Source organism: Manis javanica, chromosome 2 (assembly GCF_040802235.1).
Source record: "Manis javanica isolate MJ-LG chromosome 2, MJ_LKY, whole genome shotgun sequence".
In the NCBI taxonomy this organism is placed as follows: Eukaryota; Metazoa; Chordata; class Mammalia; order Pholidota; family Manidae; genus Manis; species Manis javanica.
The window spans coordinates 117,767,143-117,787,719 of NC_133157.1; the positions used below are offsets into that span (position 1 = coordinate 117,767,143).

Here is a 20,577-nt window from a genome sequence, read left to right on the forward strand (position 1 = left end):
TATTCTTGAAAGGTATTTCACTGGGTAGATTTCAATGCTGGTATTTATTCCTCAGTCTACTGTTGCATATGAGAAGCTGTCAGTATAAATCTTGTTCCTTTTAAGGTCTTTTCCCTCTGGCTACTCTGGAATTTTTGTCTTTGTCCTTGGTTTCTTTAGTTTTACATAATGTGTCTTTATGTGTATTGCTTTTTATTTGTTCTGCTTTGGATTTGCTGGGTTTAATGATCTGTTGGGCTTGATGATTCATGTCTTTCTTGAGTTCTGGAAAGTCCTCAGTCGCTATTTTTTAAATATTGCTTCCTTCCCATATTCCCTTTCCTCTCCTTTTTGTTAGACCTTTTTGCTGTACCTTGTAGAGTCCTTCACATCTTCTATTTCCAATCTGAATGTCTATGCTACATTCTGGTTAATTTCTCCAACTATCATCCTGTTCACTCACTGTCTTTCTTTGGCTTTATCTAATCTTTTAAAGTCATGCAGTGAGTGTTCTATTTGAATTACTGTATTTTTTTCATTTCTACAAATTCTTCTAAGTTCTTTTTCAAATCTGCTCCGTTAAGCTTATTTTTTTGTAATTGTATACTTCCTGAAGATATTTTCCATCTTGTCATTTATTTCTTTTGACATAGCAATTGTAAACATTTCTGTCTGATTATGCAGACAAAATCTTTGCAGGTCTGTTTTTTTCTGTCAATTACGTCTTCTGACTCTTACCAGCAGTGGCTTCTTTCCTTATCTGCTTGGTTTTTTTTTGTGTGTGAGCCAGTGATTTTCCTTGAAAAATTATTTGAGGGAAGTCTCTGCAGTCTGGGATAAAAGTGTAGTTCTCCAGAGAGCATTTGCATTTTCAACAAGACACCTAAGGGATGTTTATCTGTTTAAATATATTTGTTTAATTTTCAGACCATCCAAGTGATGTGATTCTCGGTTGCCCACTGGTCTTAGTGCCAGCTTGTGGTCATAGCTTCTGAGAGACAGTCCCTCCTAATGCCCAGCCCTGCTCAATACCAAGGAAAACCCCCTTGTGGTTCTCATGGGTGTTGAGGAGGTGGGTGGGTTTACCCTTATTCTGAAAGTATTTTGGTGGTTGAACTGTATGGTGAAAAGTCTCCTTTTAAATTACCTTGGATCGGGCTCTGGGCATTGATTCCTCTCCCTTGCACCAATTAAGTCCATGAACACTGAAATTTCCCTGTTTGGAAAGTACCTTTAACATAAAAGGAGTTTCTGGCCCCCGCTTATCTTCTCATTTCCTCAAGATTTGGCCCAATAATTCTTTACTATCTTATTCATCAAAGCCTCAAGATGTTCTTTTGCACTTTAGTCAGCATTTTTTGTTTTACTTAATCAAAATGGTCCCGATAACTTATTGCATCATATTACAGGAGCTAGGAACTCCATTTGTTTATTTTTAAACTTGTTTTGGATGTGTCTCTTTTAAAAATAGTTAGTCTCTGTCTTTCAATGGGAAAATGCAATGTAATCACTTTTATTGTGATTACCTACATTTGGCTGGGTTTTCCATTAATAGAAGTTTTCTATTTCTTAATGCTTTCAACTATGCTTTTCTGTTGTTTCCATATTTTCCTCCCATTTGATAGATTGATTGACTTTTCGTTGTACTACAATTTTTCCTCTAGTGGTTTGAAAGTTGTAAGACACTTTTCAGTACTTCTAGCTGTTACTGTTAAATTTTTAATGTGTATACCTCATTATGTATGTTTATATACATATATTATCTCTGTTAATATGTATTTTAGTCCTTTAGAAATATTTTCCCCAAAACACACATATGCACATGCACACAAACAGACACACACACATTTTCAATACTCCTTTTTAAATCCCTACCCCTTGCCCCCATTGCTTCCACTGATAATATTTTGAAACTTTAGTGCCAAAATGTTATTAAAATAAATTTTTTACCAAGTCCCCAGAGGACATTTCTGTATTGTTTTACTTTCAGTGCTACAAAGCAGTATTTCCTTCTTAATTTGGGGATAAGGGTCTGATAAGGCAGAACAGAGGTAGTTATCAACTACAGGCATCTTGCTCCCTAACTTCTTTCCCTTTTTAAAACTAAACGTACTTTACCTTGTGCTATAAATGTAATATAAGCTCAACACTTCACAATTAAAAAATTATAAAATATAAGTAAAAAAAATTAATACCTAAAGTCTGACCACATGGAGACACTTTAATTCATTGATATCATCTTTTTCCTATGAAATCTCTTAAATTCATAACTCTGAATATACTAGATATACCTCTACATCCCCTGTTTTTATTTAAAAATTACAACGTATTATTCTATTCCACACTTCATAGTTACTTTTTATTGGCTGAATATATTCTGTCCAGTGACTCAAACATAATTAACCATTTCCCTATCATTGTTTTTTTAGATTGCCTTTATTTACTCTTTCTTATATCATAAACAACAACCATGCCATTAGTATCTTCATGTTGTAGGGGAAACAAAACTTCAGTTCTACCCTGTTTGGGTGTCCAGCTGGGCATGACAGTTAAAAGGACAGAAGACAGATTAACAGGAGGAAAGGTAAGGGATTTTCATACAAACAAGGGAGCTCCATAGGACAACGAAGACCCACAGGAGTGGTAAAATCTTAGTGCTTATTTATATACTAGAGCAGATGAAGAGAGGCAATTGTGGGAACGTAACTAAAATATATAAGGAGACCAAAGGAAGATGTTATTTTAATAAGGTCTGTTTGTACATTCTTCTCTCTCCCTTGACTTCCCCCCATCTCCAGGAATTAGAATGCTTCTTTCCTCCAGGTATAGAAAGGGCAGTTTTTCACAACAGAACTTCATCTCCTGCTTTCAGTAAAAAAAGGGAGGCCAGGATGCCCTTCCTGCTCCTGGTGTTCTTCAACTGCCTGTAACGCAAAATAATCCTAATGCCACAGTAGCATATTTTAGGATGGCATATTCTGCCACCGATCAGTGCCTATGTAATTTTATTTCTTAGGATAGATTCCTAAGTGTGAAAGGAAAAGTTATTTTTGAAAGACTTCGATACAAAAAAAAGCAATATTTAAATTCAAAGAACGTGCTATTTAACAACTTCATTATTTGAGAAGTCCATTATTTGACATTGTGCCTTTTGCTGCCTTCTTATAATTAGAGGATGAAGGTACTTTCACTCCTCCCCATTGGGAAGCAGGAGGGCTCAAAATTAGGTTTTACTGGTTTCCTAGGCAGCCCTGAGAACACATTTCCATTTCCTTTGATAACTGGGATTTTTCTCACATGAATAATTTAGTGTGTATGTAACCAATAAAACCACCTCATATTCGGTCATTACTTTCTACCTCTCTTCTCCCCAAATGCTGAAAAGGAATTAAAACGCTTGCAATTTGTCTTGGACTGTGATGAAAGTCCTAATAAACAGTGCAGTAGGTATTGGGCTTTGGGGATTTAGGAACGGAGTCATTATTAAACCAAGGCCATCCACTAATCTGCAGGACTGCCCAGCGCACCACCTCACTTTTTCAGCTTCGGTCAGGCGCCAGAGGGCCTGGGAGGGTAGAGGGCGGGACTCCACGCATCCTAGCAACGACCTGCTGTTCTCTGATTGGTTGGACCCTTCGTGGCCGCCATTTCAAACCTCGGAAATGCGGCGGCGGCGCGCTCCTGACCGGAACTGCTGCGGGGGTAGAAGCAGCCGCGCGCGTTCCCCGTGCCTGTGGGTTTCCTGACACGCGGCCGCTGCCTCCCACCACCCATCTCCGCGCCATGGGGGCCAGAGCCGGCGACCCAGAAACAGCCCCCGCCGCGGAGGCGAAGCCGCCGGGCCTCCGGTCTTAGCGCTGGCGGCGCCGCGGGGTCTTCGGCCGACAGCCCCGACCCCAGGCCGGAAGGCAGGTGAGAGCAGGGGCGGCAGCGACCGGGAACCCGGGCGTCCGGTCCGAAGCTCCGGGTGCGAGGAAGCGGGGACGGGAGGGGCGGGCTGCTCACTCCCTGTCTCCTCCAGCTCCTCCTCGACCCCAGCCCTTCCCCCGCCGGGGGCTCCTGTTCCTTGGGCTGGGCGGGGACGGTATAAGGGGTCAGCCTTGCCCACCCCGCGCGTCTGTGCTGGGATGTGGGCGGTCCTTGCATGCAAAACCGGGGACCGAAACTGTCAGAAATGGGAGAACCAGAAAGACTAGTGAAGAGAGGAGGAAAACGTCAAAAATAATGAAGAGAGGCAGTCTTAAATTGTACACTAATTCAGTAATACTGTTCACCTCTTGCCTAACGTCAGATATTATAGATACTGGGAGTTCTGGTGAGCAGAACAGGTAAAGTTCCTGCTCTGTTGAAGCTTAAATTCTGGTTGGGGAGAAAGACAGTAATCAAATACCTGCTGTGAAAAAAGTTAAGGCATTGTAAGGGGGATAGAGATAAGGAGAGGATGGTGTTGCTATTTTTAAAAGCCTCTTTGATGATGATGGCATTGGAGCAGAGATCCAAAGAAATTAAAACTAATCCACGGGACTGGAGAGAGGCACAGCAAGTGCAAAGGCTTTGCGGTAGAATCATCTTTGGTGCATTTAAGGAACTGCACAGAGGCCATGGTGGTTGGAGTGGAATGAAACAGAGAGGATGGTAGATGAGGTCATAGAGATGGCTGGACTGAGACCATCCAGAGGACTTTAAATTTGAATTAGTGAGTTGGAAAGCAAAAGAAAACGATGTGATCTATATTTTAAAAGGGTCACTCTGACTCCTATGGGGCAAGGATAGAACAGGACACCAATTATGTTATTTTAGTTGAGACATCATATGAGATGTGGAAAATACTCATTTTGGGGATATATTTTGAAAGTAGAGCTAACAAGATTTGTAGATGGATTAAATGTAGTATTAAGAGAAAAGGAGAAAAGAAGGTTGAGTCTGAGGGTTTTGGCCTGAGCACTCTGGAAGAGTCAGTTTCCATGGTGTCAGAAATGAAAGACTAGAGAAAAGGTTTGCTTTGGGATATGTTATAAGACTTCTGTTAAGAGCTCATCACAATAGTTGTTTTTCTTTTCTCTTTTTTAAACCATTTATTGAAGTATAACACTCAAATGAAAGAGTGTATGGATCATAACTGTTTAGCTCTGTGAAATTTCATAAAGTGAATGCACCACATATAAATTTGGGAGTTATCAGCAAATACATTTGAAATCATGGTACTGGGAAGTCATCTAGCTAGTGAATATCAATAAAGAGTTTGAGGAATAAACCCAGAGGCACTCCCAACATTTAAAAGGTCAGGGTAATGAGAGTGTTCTGGAGAATCAAGTGAGAACAGTATCCAGGAGGCTAAATGAGGAAAAGATTTCAAGAAAAAGGACATGATAACTGTGTCAAATGTTACTTATAAGGAAGGATTGGAAAGTTTAAATTTGATAAGGAATGAAGAGATCATTAAATCTGGTAATGGGAGGAGCATATTCATCTTAACTAATTCCCATAGAGTATTAAAAATATTGTATTTACACTGTTTGCAGTGAGTTGACAAGGGAATAAGGTATGATTTATCTGGGAAATACATGAATGCCATACAGTAGTAACATGGAGATGGAAAATACTGTCCTTAACTCTATAAGAACTTGTCATCTTACAGGGAAGAAAGCTAAGTTAATAATTATAATGATGTGTGATAAAAGTTGCTATATAAGTATACACAGGATGCCATAAACACAAATAAAAAGGATACTTAATCCTGATGGAGAACAGGAAATTATTCCCTTTATGTTGCCAGGCAGCTGTGTCTGGGGACGCCTTTCCCTGTGCACTAGGTGAAACCTCACCCAGACTAGGGAAGTCTCCTAGGATGAGTGTAGGTAAGGAAGGAGTTCATAAAGCAAGAGGATTAGTGGATGTTAGCAGCTGTGCAGACAGTAGAGCACAGGAAAGAGCAGAGGGATAAAAGGGAAGTTCACTGAACTGCTAAAAACTCCCTTGGCAATTCCTAAAGCCAGGGTCACCTGGCATCTAGTGTCCACTTGATCTGCACAGTGTGGGAACTAAGTAAGCCCCTACGACTCCAGAATTTGAGGGAGCCACAGAGCACTGGATGGAGTGAGATTTTGTTGTGAGAACTTCCCAAATCAAAGAACTATTCTTCAGGTAGCCTACAAAGAGCATGATCATGCAGCCACAGTTCTGTGAGAGTCACCCAGGTGACAGAAATTTGCGAGCTGAAATCAGAGATTTCAGTAGCCCTTTCCTACTTATTTTCAGCACAATAGAGAGAAGACTTGGGGTTAAGACTAGAAAATTGAATGAAAAAGCAAAGTGACAAATACATTTACCTCCAGAGGAGGTCAGCAAGTTCTTGTCTTTAAAATGAAAAGAGTTCAGAGAAGGGCAACAGGCTTCTGTAGCAAGAAAGTTTGTTAAGACAGTGCACACTCAGGCGGCTGTGCAGGTGATCTCAGAGAGTAGGTGCACTTAAGTTTTAGGTTTTGGGTCTTTAAGGATTTCAAGAATAGGGCCAGGGGAGCATAGGCTGATGTGTGGTGTCATGATGTTTGTCTCCAATGAGAGACATTACATCACCGTCCATCATCAGCCCTCTGAATATTCTGTAAGATAAACTTAACACAGAAATTTATTAATTCTGTTCTTCTCCAAGATAATGGTGACCCTCAAGCAGTGAAAACACATCACTGAGAACTGCTTACCTTGCGTTAGGATAGGGTCTTTTGTTGGCGAATCATGATAAAATATGTTAGGAATCTTACCTCCTAACTCCCTGGTTTTTAGAATAGAATCTTAGCCTTAAGATGGAGTCCCTCCTGTTCTTTCTACAGTAACCATTATATGTTGGCATTTCTCATCATAGGCAGGAAAAATTAATCATGTTACATGTCCCATGTTCCTGTTCTACCTCACTTTTGTAATCCCAGTTTAGAGAATAGGTCTAAATGGGTGAGTTCATGTAGAGGAGGAGAACCATGTTAAAAGGCCCTAAAGCAAATGAGAGTTATGAACTCTAGGTATGCTAATAATTCACTGTAACTAGATGCTAGTAGTGTAGGGGAGAGGACTGAAATAGGGATGGAGAGGAGGTAGGTAGTGATGAAGTACTGTGCTGAAGAGGTAAGATCCACATCATGGAGGGGTTTGGGTTTTATTTTCAGGTGATGGAGAAATACTGAAAGACAAGCCAATGACACGATCATTTTTGCGTTCTTAAAGTCGCTCTGTTTTCCATAAGAAAAATAGGTAACATTTTGGCATCCTAGCACTATTTACATTTTATGAAAAAAAAAGACTCCTGAAAAAAGTGCTCATATATGTAAACTTCCAAGTTTGTGAACCCTTGCAGCCCACCTGTGCATACCAAATTAAAAATCTCAAGTGTAGTTGATAAGTTCGTGGCAAGTCAATCTGCAGTAGCCTAGATGAAAAATGATGCGTGTTTAATCTGACAGCTCGTAGTGACATTGGAGAACAAGAAAGTTTGTGGATTACACTTTCAAGAGGTTTCACTGCAACAGGAAAGCAAGAAAGAACAATACAGGGAGATCACACAGGTTTGTGGGCAGACTTTTAATAAGGGACAAAGTTGATATGCTGGGAGAAATAAGTAAGTAGAGGAGAGGTTGAAGAGATAGGAAAGGGCAAGTGATTAAACAAGCAACCGAGAAGGCAGAGAAGGACCAAGATTCTCTCCAAATTAAGGGTAGAGAATTTAACCTGGGTAAGAGCTATGGATGGTATAGGTTTAGGTAAGTTTGGGGAGTAGGGTAAGTTGTGAGCAGTAATTGGAGGGTTTTCCCACTAGGTTTCTACTTTTTGTGTGAGGTTGGAAATTATGTCTGTCGGAAAAAGGTTGTTGACATAAGCAGCATGAGAGTAATGACTTGAATTACCAAGTCTTCTGTCTTTTTATCTTGGTCAGTGTGCCTGAGGATTTATCAATCATGTTGATCTCTACAAAGAACCAGCTTTGGGCTTTATTTATTTATTTTTCCTACTGGTTTTTCTATTCTCTATTTCATTTATTTCTGTTTTAACCTTTGTACTATCTGTTCTGCTTGGTTGAGGTTTAGCTTGCCCCCTTTTCCCCAGTGTCCTAAGGTGGAAGGTTATTTACTTATTTGAAATTTTTTTCTTTCATAATGTAGACATTTATTGCTATTAATTTCCCCATAAGCACTGCTTTAGCTGCATTCTAGAAATGTTGATATTTTATATCTTCACTATCATTCATCTTAAATTATTTTCTATTTCCCTTTTATTTCTTTTTTGACCCATTGATTATTTAGGTGTGTTTTTTAATGTCCACATATTTGTGAGTTTCCCAGTTTTTTTCCTCGTGTTGATTTACAATTTCATTCCGTTGTAGTTGGAGAAAATAGTTTGTATTATTTATGTCCCTTTAAATATATTAAGGCTAATGCTCTAGAATGTGGTCTATGAAGGAGAATGTTCCATGCATTTGAAAAGAGCATATATTCTGTTGGATGTCATACTCTATAGATGTCTATTAGATCTAGTTGGTTTGTAAGATTGTTAAAGTCTTGTATTTCCTTGTTGATCTTCTGTCTAGTTATTCTACCATTATTGACAGCAGATATTGAAGGTATTACTGTTGAAATGTCTATTTTTACCTTCCTTTATGTCAGTTTTTGCCTCATGTATTTTATTATTAGGTACATACATATTTGTAATGATTAAACTTTACTGATGAATCAATCCTTTTATCATTATCAGATGTCCCCCTTTATCTTTGATAAGTTATTTTGTTGTTGTTTTAAACTCTGTTTTGTCTGATGTTAATGTAGCCAATCCAGCTTCTTGTGGTTTGCTGTTTATGTGATATCTTTCTCTGCCCTTTTTTCAAGCTGTTCATATCTCTGAAACTAATGTCTCTATAGACAATATATAGTTAGATCATCTTTCTCCCTCCCCTCCCTTCCCCTCCCCTCCCCTCCCCTCCCCTCCCCTCCTCTCCTCTCCTGTCCTGTCCTGTCTTTCTTTCTGTCTTTTTTTTGGGTTGCTTACCCTATTTACATTTTATGTTATTATTGATGTAGTTTGATTCATGCTTGCTATTTTACTTTTGTTTTATGTCTTTTTTTTCTCTATTTCTCCTTTATTGCTTTTTTTTTTGCCTTAAGTGAATGTTTTCTATGTATAACAATTTATTTTGTTTGCTGACCTTTTCATTTAAATTGATTTTATTGGTGCTCTTTTTTGTGTGGATTCAGATTACACCTGGGCTGACTTGCTTTTCGCGTAAATACTGCCTTTCATACTTCTCTTAAGACAGGCTTATTAGCAACAGATTTTCGAAATTTTTGTTTATCTAGAAATGTATTTATTACACCTTCATATTTGAAAGATAGTTTTCCTGCATATAGGGTTATTTGTTGATAGTTTTTCTTTGAACACTTTGGGTTATCCCACTGCTTTCTGGTTGCCATTGTTTCTTGATGAGTCAGCTATTGATCTTCTTGGAATTCCATTTTAAGCAGCGAGCATGAAAGGTTTTTCTCCTGTTATTGACCGTTTTTACTGTTTAAGTCTGTGCATGTCTCTTTTTTATGGTACTTGGAGTTCGTTGAGGTTTCTGTATGTGTAGGTTATTGTTTTTCTATAAATTTGAGAAGTTTCCAGCCATTATTTCTTCACATTATTTTTTCTGTTCCTCTCTCTCCTCTTCTTCTAGTACTTGTGTTACATACATGTTGCAGGGAAGTCTGGTAAATAAAACTCATTTTTATTATGTACTTAAAACCAAGCAATTTCTCTTAAGGTAATTATGCCAGCATATATGGGTGTAGGTACATGAAAGTAATCATATTTTTTATTAAGGTATAATTGATATATACTCTTATGAAGGTTTCACATGAAAACATTGTGCTTACTACATTCACCCATATTAACAAGTCCCCCCCACACCCCATTGCAGTCACTATCCATCAGCCTAGTAAGATGCCACAGAGTCACTACTTGTCTTCTCTGTGCCGCACTGATTTCCCCATGACCCCCCCCACACCATGTACGCCAATGATAATACTCCTCAATCCTCTTTCTCCTCCCTCCCCACCCAACCTCCCCTTTGGTAACCACTGTTCCCTTTTTGGAGTCTCTGAGTCTGCTGCTGTTTTGTTCCTTCAGTTTTGCTTCATTGTTAGACTCCACAAATGAGGGAAATCATTTGGTACTTGTGTTTCTCTGCCTGGCTTATTTCACTGAGCATAATACCCTCTAGCTCCATCGATGTTGTTGCAGATGGTAGGATTTGTTTCTTTCTTATGGCTGAATAGTAGTCCATTGTGTATATGTACCACTTCTTTATCCATTCATCTACTGATGGACACTTAGTTTACTTCCATGTCTTGGGTATTGCAAATAGTGCTTCAGTAAACATAGAGGTGCATATGTCTTTTTGAATCTGAGATCTTCTTTCCTTTGGGTAAATTCCTAGGGGTGGAATTCCTAGGTCCAATGGTGTATCTATTTTTAGTTTCTTGAGGAACCGCCATATTGCTTTCTGCAATGGTTAAACTAATTTACATTCCTACCAATTGTGTAGGACGGTTCCCCTTTCTCCGCATCCCCACCGGCATTTATTGTTCCTTGTCTTTTTGATGTTGGCCATCCCAGCTGAAGTGAGGTGATATCTCATTGTGGTTTTAATTTGAATTTCCATGATGATCAGTGATGTGGAGCATCTTTTCATGTGCCTGTTGGCCATCTGAATTTCTTCTTTGGAGAAGTGTCTTTTCAGATCCTCTGCCCATTTTTTAATCAGGTTGTTTGTTTTTTGGGTGTTAAAGCATGTGAGCTCTTTACATATTTTGGATGTCAACCCCTTATCGGATATGTCATTTATGAATATATTCTCCCTTACTGTAGGATGCCTTTTTGTTCTGCTGATGGTGTCTTTTGCTGTACAGAAGCTTTTTAGTTTGATGTACTCTCATTTGTTCATTTTTGCTTCTGTTTCCTTTGCCCAAAGAGATGTGTTCAGGAAAAAGGTGCTCATGTTTATATGCAAGAGATTTTTGCCTTATGTTTTCTTCTAAGAGTTTTATGGTTTCATGACTTACATTCATGTCTTTGATCCATTTTGAGTTTACTTTTGTGTATGGAGTTAGACAGTAATCCAGTTTCATTCCCTTACGTGCAGCTGTCCAGTTTTGCCAACAGCATTTGTTGAAGAGGCTGTCATTTCTCCATTGTATATTCATGCCTCCTCTATCATATATTAATCGACCATATATGCTTGGGTTTATATGTGTGCTCTTTAATTCTGTTCCATTGATCTATGTATCTGTTGTAGTGCCAATACCGAATTGTCTGGATTACCGTGGCTTTGTCGTGGAGCTTGAAGTTTGGGAGCATAATCCCCCCCAAATTTATTCTTTCTTCTCAGGATTGTTTTGGCTATTATGGGTCTTTTGTGGTTACATGTGAATTTTGGAACAGTTTATTCTAGTTCATTGAAGGATGCTGTCAGTATTTTGATCGGGATTGCATTGAATCTGTAGATTGCTTTAGGCTGGATGGCCATTTTGACAATATTAATTCTTCCTATCCAGGAGCATGGGATGCATTTCCATTTATTAATGTCTTCTTTAATTTCTCTCATGAGTGGCTTGTAGTTTTCATGGTATAGATCTTTCACCTCTTTGGTTAGGTGTATTCCTTGGTTAGGTGTTTTATTCTTTTTGATGCAATTGTGAATGGAATTGCTTTCCTGATTTTTCTTTCTGCTAGTTCATTGTCAGTATATAGGAATGCCACCAATTTCTGCGTATTAATTTTGTATCCTGCAACTTTGATGAGTTCAGTTATTCCAGTGGTTTGTTGGTGCATTCTTTAGTGTTTTTTATGTTCAATACCATGCTGTCTGCAAACAGTGACAGTTTAACTTCTTCCCTACCAACCTGGATGGCTTTTATTTCTTTGTATTCTCTGATTGCTGTGGCTAGGACATCCAGAACTATGTTGAATAAAAGTATGTAGAGTGTCTTGTTCCCCATCTTAGAGGAAAAGTTTTCAGCTTCTTGCTGTTAAGTATGATATTGGATGTGGGTTTGTCAGATATGGCCTTTATTATGTTGAGGTACTTGCCCTCTATACTCAGTTCGTTGAGAGTTTTTTATTGTGACTGAATATTGATTTGTTCGAATGCTTTTTCAGCATCTATGGAGACGATCATGTGATTTTTGCCCTTCTGTTTGTTGATTTGGTCTGATGTTGATGGGATTTTCTCATATTTACCATCCTTGCATCCCCGAAATATATACCACTTGATCATGATGGATGATCTTTTTGATGTATTTTTAAATTGAGTTTCTAATATTTTGTTGAGGATATTTGCATCTTTGTTCATCAGGGACATTGGTCTGTAATTTTCTTTTTTTATGGTGTCTTTGCCTGGTTTTGGCATTAGAGTGTTGCTGGCCTCATAGAATGAGTTAGGAAGTATTCCCTACCTTCTACTTTTTGGAAAACGGTAAGGAAGATGTGTGTTAGATCTTCTCTAAATGATAAAATTCAATGGTGAAGCCATCTGGACCAGGGCTTTTGTTTTTAGGTGGTTTGTTGATTACCAGCTGAATTTCACTGCTGGTAATTGGTCTCTTCAGATTTTCTGTTTCTTCCTGGGTCAGTCTTGGAAGGTTGTATTTTTCTAGAAAGTTGTCCATTTCTTCTAGGTCATCCAATCTGTTAGCATATAATTTTTCATAGTATGCTCTAATAATTCTTTATATTTCTGTGGTGTCTGTAGTGATTTTTCCTTTCTCATTTCTGATTCTGTTTATGTATATAGACTTTCTTTATTTTCTTGATAAGTCTGTCTAGGGGTTTATCTATTTTGTTTATTTTCTCAAAGAACCAGCTCCTGGTTTCATTAATTCTTTCTCTTGTTTTATTCTTCTCAATTTTATGTATTTCTGCTCTAATCTTTATTATGTCCCTCCTTCTACTCACTTAGGGCCTCATATGTTCTTCTTTTCCTAGTTTCATTAATTGTGAGTTTCGACTGATCATATGGGATTCTTCTTCTTTCCTGAAAGCCCTGTATTGCAATATACTTCCCTCTTCGCATGGCCTTTGGTGCAACCCATAGATTTTGCAGTGTTGAGTTAGTTATTTGTCTTCATATATTGCTTGACCTCTGTTTTTATTTTGTCATTGATCCATTAACTATTTAGGAGCCTGTTGTTAAGCCTCTGTGTTTGTGGGCTTTTTTGTTTTCTTTGTATAATTTATTTCTAGTTTTATATCTTGTTAACGTGGTTGGTACGATTTCAGTCTTTCTGAATTCACTGAGGCTCTTTTTGTGGCCTAATGTATGATCTATTCTTGAAAATGTTCCCTGTGCACTCGAGAAGAATGTGTATCTGCTGCATTTGGGTGGAGTGTTCTGTAGATGTCTGTTAGGTCCATCTGCTCTAATGTTGTTCAGTGCCTCTGTCTCCTTACATATTTTCTGTCTGGTTGATTTGTCCATTGGGAGGAGTAGTGCGTTGAAGTCTCCTAAAATGAATGAATTGCATTCTGTTTCCCCCTTTAATTCTTTGAGTATTTGTTTCACATATGTAGGTGCTCCTGTTTTGGGTGCATAGGTATTTATAATGATTATATCCTCTTGTTGGACTGACCCCTTTATCATTGTGTAATGTCCTTCTTTGTTATTTTCTTTGTTTTGAAGTCTATTTTGTCTGATACAAGTACTGGAACCACTGCTTTTTTTCTCCCTATTATTTGGATGAAATATCTTTTTCCATCCCTTTATTTTTAGTCTGTGTATGTCTTTGGGTTTGAAGTGAGTCTCTTGTAGGCAGCATGTAGATAGGTCTTGCTTTTTTATCCATTCTGTAACTTTGTGTCATTTGATTGGTACATTCATCCCATTTACATTTAGAGTGATTATTGATAGATACTTGTATTGCCATTGCAAGCTTTGGATTAGTGGTTACCAAAGGTTCAAGGGCAGCTTGTATACAATCTAACATTCTAACGTAACTCGCTTATTACGCTATTTCAAACACAGTCTAAAGGGGTTTTCTTTCCTCCCTTCTTTTTCTTCTTCTGCCACTCTTTATATATTAGGTGTCATATTCTGTACTCTTTGTATATCCCTTGACTGACTTTAGGAGAAGTTGATTTAATTTTGCATTTGCTTAGTTATTTATTGGTCTAGTTCCTTTACTGTGGTTTTATTTTCTCTGGTGACAGCTATTTAGCCCTGGGAGCACTTCCATCTAGAGCAGTCCCTTTGAAATATACTGTAGAAATGGTTTGTGGGAGGTAAATTTCCTTAACTGTTGCTTATCTGGAAATTGTTTAATCCCTACTTCAAATTTCAATGATAGTCTTGCTGGATAAAGTATTCTTGGTTCCAGGCCCTTCTGTTTCGTTGCATTAAATATATCATGCCACTCCCTTCTGGCCTATAAGGTTTCTGTTGAGAAGTCTGATGATAGCCTAATGGGTTTTCCTTTGTATGTGATCATTTCTCTCTCTCTGGCTGCTTTTAATATTCAGTCCTTGTCTTTGATCTTTGCCATTTTAATTATTATATGTCTTCGTGTTGTCTCCCTTGGATCCTTTGTGTCACAAGATCTGTGCACTTCCATTTCCTGAGAGACTATTTCCCCAGATTGGCGAAGTTTTTGTCAATTATTTCCTCTAAGAGACTTACTTCCCCTTTTTTTCTCTTCTTCTGGAACCTCTATAATATGAATATTGTTTCATTTGTATTTTCATTCTTAGAGATCCTTTTTTTTCTGTGCCTCAGCTTCTTTGTATTCCTGTTCTCTAATTTCTATTTCATTTACCATCTCCTTCACCTCATCTAATCTGCTTTTAAATCCCTCCATTGTGTGTTTCATTTCAGATACTGCATTTTCAAAGTTTCTATCTCTTTCTTGAAATCCTCCCTGAGAACTTGATTATTTTTCTCCAGTTCCATTAGCATGTTTATGATTTTTATTTTGAAATCTTTATCAAGAATATTGGTGATTTCAGTTGCACTTAGCTCTCTTTCTATTGTTTGAGGGATTTTGGTTTCTACAAGATTCTTTTGCCATTTCATATTTCTAGTGATTCCTGTGGAATAATAACTTAGTGTAGGTCGTGGTGCCCTCTTTTTCCTGGAAGCTCTACTCTCTGGACCTGTCCAGCATCTGGAGCAATGGCAGGTGCACAGGTGAGCGTTGCTGGTGCCTACTGGGAAGTAAGAGCTCTTTTCTGCTCACCAGCTGCAGTGCCTGCCTTCATTCCCAGGGCCAGTTGGCTGAGCACGCATGATTGAGCCTCTGCGTTATGCCCTTGTAGCTCCTGTAGGCAGGACCGCCCTCTGGCTGGCCTGGCACTCTGGTGGGGGCAGCAGTTTTGCAAACTGTTACCAGCCGGGAGGAAGGAGCATCAGGCTACATATCACGTTAGGGGGACTCAGCGCTTTGCCTACCAAGGGGTAGAGCACCTGAAGCTCCTGAGAGTTCCCAGTCTGCTGGGCTGAGTGTACCAGGACAATTTAGTCCACCTGTCCTTTCTCCTGAGCAGTAAGCTCTGGGTAATCCTTGCCCCTTTAGCAGTCCACTAACTACTGGGGTGTCTTTCAAAGTGCCCACCTTTCTTTTGTCCCAGAGAATCTAGTTGTGGGTACCTGTTCTTCACAAGGGGCTGGAATCTCAGTCTCTCCATGTATTTTGCCTGTCTTTGCTTTCCAACCCCACTAATCTTCAGAACACTATGTAATGTGGGTTCGTGTTCCCAGAGCAGCTCTCCAGGGGTGGTTGTTTAGCAGTCCTGGGCTTCTACTCCCTGCCCACTCTGTTTCTCATCCTCCTTCCGGTGAGTTTGCAAATGAGGAGGGCTTGGGTACCACTGAACTGCAGCTTTCCTACCTACTCTTTACTGTAAGGTCTTCTCTTTTCCCCAGTTGTAGGCTGTCTGTTGCAGTCTTCTTTCTAGTCGCTCTTTCAGGATTATTTATATTTGCTGTATTTTCATGTTATTTGTGGTTTTGGAAGGAGGTTTCTGCCTCACTTCTTACGTTGCCATCTGCCATGGTAGATTTTTAGTTCAAAAAAGCCTGGGATCTTTAATAGTCTTTTCAGACAATTGTGGATATTTCTCTTTGGTAATATGCTAGGACTGACAAGTGGTAGTTTCTTAATAGTTGGCAGCAGTTTGGAATCTGAAACTGTATTAATGAAGTTTTCTTTTTCTGTTACAGTAAAATCCATTGGTCTTTTAAATTTTAAATGAGTCTTTTTTACCAATGCATATTTTTGTGACATTATGTATTGATCATTTGGAAAATATTGGTGCACTGCATTATGCAGGTCTTCGAAAGGTAAATACATACTGTTCATTGCCAGCAAAATATCACAATTATTAATATCACCACCAAACTCATGTGAAAACTTTTTAGTGTTGAGAAGATATCATTCTTACAGAGATGGGTACAATTTTCAAAAATTCTGATTTTCATTTGAAAGCTCAAAATCAGCTGGCAGCAATGCTCCATTGTACCATTATAGAGTTAAATGTCTGCAAAATACAAGTTCAAATAATGATGATAGTTTATCTGTTGGCCACACTCTCATGTAAAAATATTGTACTATGGAAATGAACAGCTAATATAGCTCACAATTCAATCACACAACTGCTTTTCCTCAAGACAAGCTGATTACACTGTTACCTTATTCAGAAAGGATTTCCCCCTTCCTGGCAATTTGTATCTTTAAATTGATACATATGATCCATTTACATTTAATGTTTAATTCTTGTTCCTTTGAAGTTAATGTGGTCTGTCTTTGGCTGGTTTTAAGAATAGGGAAGAGAAGTTATGACCAAGTGTACAAATAGAGGTTTTGGCTTTAGGTAATACATTATTAAAGAGAAAAGAAAAAGTTTATGGTATGTTGGCAGATTGAACAGTACAAGCATGTGGCATATAATACAGTAAGATTCATAAGTGCAAATGAGGTGGGGATGAGGAAGGAGTATTGAAAGAGTAAAGAGAGAAAGATTTGAGTTATTTCAGAGGGTAGGAGAGGAAATGACAAGGGAAATATAATAGCTTTCTGGGCAGAACTCAAGACCCATCTGAAATTTGTAGTCAGGAGTTTAAAGTGAAACTTGTCAGCTTTTGTTGGGGGTGTATATACGTACATGTGCATGCATGACTACTTTTTAGAGAGCCGGCCCTTTAATCACCCTGGCCCAAGTGGTTGGAGCTCATTGCTAAGTACACCCATTGCTAATTGTCAGTCCTCCGATCCTAGCAGGAAATTGGCTAGACTAGAGAAGGAGCTAGGGAATAGAAATGGCTAAGATGTGCAGAACCTAAAAGAAATAACTTAGTTTTAAATCTGTACCAAGTTAAATAAAGAGTTGTGAAGCTGATTCGCCTCTGCTAAATGTTCATACTTGGAACTACTTCATGCTGAGGTAAAGAAAAAAATTTTTGGACATAATGTGTGTGTGCTGACTGCTATAGAATTATAGCAAGGGAAAGATAATTAGGGGGAAAAAAGAGCAGAAACAACCAGAATCCAATGAGGTGTAAGTTTTCTGTTAGGCTTTTTATGTCAGGCTTCTGAACTGCATTCCCCTCTTAACTTCCTCCTCTGTCTGTTCTGGGTAGTAGGAAAGAGTTGTGTCCACTGACAGCCCTGAGCCGCACCACGTGGTTCAGAGCTCAGAAGAAGGCCTGTTTTTCTGGCCTAGTTTTCCTGAGAGTTTGTTCTGGCTCCAGGTTTGAGTCAACTCTTTTCTCTGGGAATGTACATTCTTTTAGAGTGAGACCCACAGCCAAATAAAACATCAGTGTTTAAATAGTTTAGGCTTTACCATCATTTCCTGGGTTCAAACTCTGGCTTTCAAGGACTTAATCTCTTTACATCTCACTTCATAGTATCTGTCTCATAAGGTTGTGAAAATTATGTGAAATAATTCATCTAAAGCACTAGAATAGTACCTAAGCGTGCAAATAAATACTAGATATCGTTTTCATTTTCTACAGGAAAACACTTGAGGTATCACCTATGTACCCCTTATCAAAGAATATTTAGCAATTAGCTCTACAATCAACTTTTTTGTAGAGTTGGTATATATAATAAGTAACAACACAATATGCTAGAGCAAAATGAACTGGATATGAATCCTGATTCTGTACTTTGAGGCCTTGACCAGGTTAATTAATGCATGTCCCCCAGCTTCTTCATTTATAAAGTGGAAATCGTAATAGTTCCTGCTCTATAGAGTTGCTATGAGGATTGTAAGTTAATGCATATAACTCATATCAACACCTAAAATGCTTAGAATAGTATGTGGTACATAAACATTCAGTAAATGTTTTGCAGCTGTTACTGGTTATTCATTTAAAACATAAAAAACACTGGTTTGTTGATTTCAGTACTGAAAGAGAGGGCCTTACAAAATAGTACAACTTCTTTTATATATGAGGCATTTGAAGCTTAGTGAAATTCACAGTTAGACGCTGGAAAAATTTTGTCCTGTGTTTTCTAACTCTTAATTTAATGTTCTGTTTGCCATGCTTTCTCCACTGAATGTCTGTAAAGAGATGTATCAGTAAAATTAGTGGAACAATTACTATCACTCAACCACATTTAAGGAGCTCTTCACAAGTATTAAAATACTGCATATAAATAGCACTTAAATAATTCTGTTCCTGCCCTTTGGGATCTTAGGAGAATCCATTGACTATTAGGCATCACCTGTATGGCAGGAATCTAAAAACTGATCTTTATAAGGATTTTATATTTTCCTTTTAATAGATTAGAAGTAATGCTATATATTGTTAGAAAAATAATATGTCTGTGTCTGTGGTCTACCACTGGTGATTGGACTTACTCTTTCATTTTTGTTTTTCTAGTAAAATTGATGAATTTGTAGAGTTGATATCCAGGGTTACAGCAGTCTTAAGCCAGGATAGCTGCTGTAGAAACTCAGATCGAGGATTCTTTTCCCTTTTGGGGAATTTAACTTTCGGGATGGGGTATTTTTCACAATATACTTCAACCTAAATCAGTGCATATAAGCACAAATAGTTGAGTCAGTTCTTGATAACCCAGGATTGTCATTATTATTACTATTAATACTAATAGTTGCTAAAAGTAAAAGGATGCCCACATTAGTTCCTGCTGCTGTTTGTTCTCACATCAAATGACTGTACTTTTGATCAGGTTTATTAACATAACTTGAATATCATAGCACCCATTATAAGTGTGCAATTCAATGATTATTAGTAAATGTTTTGAGATGTGCTTCCATCACCACATTCCACTATTAAAAGATTTTATCACCCCCAATACTCCCTCACTAGTTGTCGTTCCTTATTCTCACTCCCATGCCTAGGCAGCCACTGATCTACTTTTTGTCTTTATAATTTTCTGTTTCTTGACATCTCATATAAATGGAATCATTTTGCATCTGTTTTTGCAGTTCATCCATATTATGGCATGTGGGAATATTTCATTCCTTTTTATTGCTAAATAGTATTCTGTTAAATGAATATATCACATTTTGTTACTCTTTTTACCAGTTGTTAGAGATTTAAATTGTTTCCAGTTTTGGCTACTGTGCATAATGTTGCTATGAACATTTACATTCAAGTCTTTGTGTGAATGGTATGTTTTCATTTCTCTCCAGTAGGTTCCTAGGAGTGGAATTGCTAGGTCTTAAGTTTAACTTTTTAAGGAGTGGCCAAAGTGTTTTCCAAGTCTACTAGACTTCTAATGATGTATGCTTTTAGATAATTTTTTCTTGCCTCACAGTGAACTTGCTGTATCCCCTCTCCTGAATTTGATGCTATGGCAAGACATCCTGATGAATGTATTAAGTTTGCATAATACAAAGGCAGTGATAGTGTGGGTATGAGTATAAAGGACATTGTGATGTCTGGAATGTGTGTGTGTGGTTTCTAGATACTCAGCTGTGTTCTAGACTAGAGATGTTCCAAGATGTATCTATTGTTTGGGAATTTCAGATACAGAAAGCCACCAGTGTGGCAGGGGATATAGTCTACATGATCATCCACTCCTCTGGAATTTTTATGAGGCAGGAGAAGAGACTAAATAGCAAAGATGAGCGGCAATCAAAACAGATGCTATCTGATATTTGACCCAAAGAAATGAGTTGTGTCTGCAATAATTGTCATTATTTTTTGCCTGAATTGCAAAGAAATCAAGAACCTGAGCAACCCAAATATCAACAAATGTTAACTATGTTATTTTATACCATTTTCTCTATACTTATGGTGCCCTTGGCATTTACAGATTAAAATTTTTATTTCAGCTATTTGTGAGTTTTGCATGGAAGTTTGTAATTGGGCTGAGGCATTTAGTTGGGTTGCACTGCTGATGTGTGGAGACAATTTACTCAGCCTAGCAACTACATTTCTGTACTACTGTATTCTTTTCTTGTTTTCACATAGGAAGTAATTCTTAACAAACCTGGAGGCATCTGACACAGTTTTCAATTATATTTTGTCATATTTTGAGTGTCCCTATGCTTCAAGTCGTCTTTCTTGCCACCATCAGTGACCTACTCTGCTATATTCCTCTAGTCCTTCTA

At 38.1% G+C, this 20,577-nt stretch overlaps 1 protein-coding gene across 1 annotated transcript in view; it reads left to right on the forward strand.

The window, feature by feature from the left end:
* The first annotated feature begins 3,685 nt into the window (after window positions 1-3,685).
* Window positions 3,686-20,577, forward strand: part of LOC140847835 (neuroepithelial cell-transforming gene 1 protein-like) — a 74,453-nt gene continuing 57,561 nt past the window's right edge. Inside the window, exon 1 of the mRNA XM_073229225.1 lies at window positions 3,686-3,891. The gene's annotated coding sequence lies outside the window, so the exon portion shown is untranslated. The remainder of the gene's footprint in view (window positions 3,892-20,577) is intronic.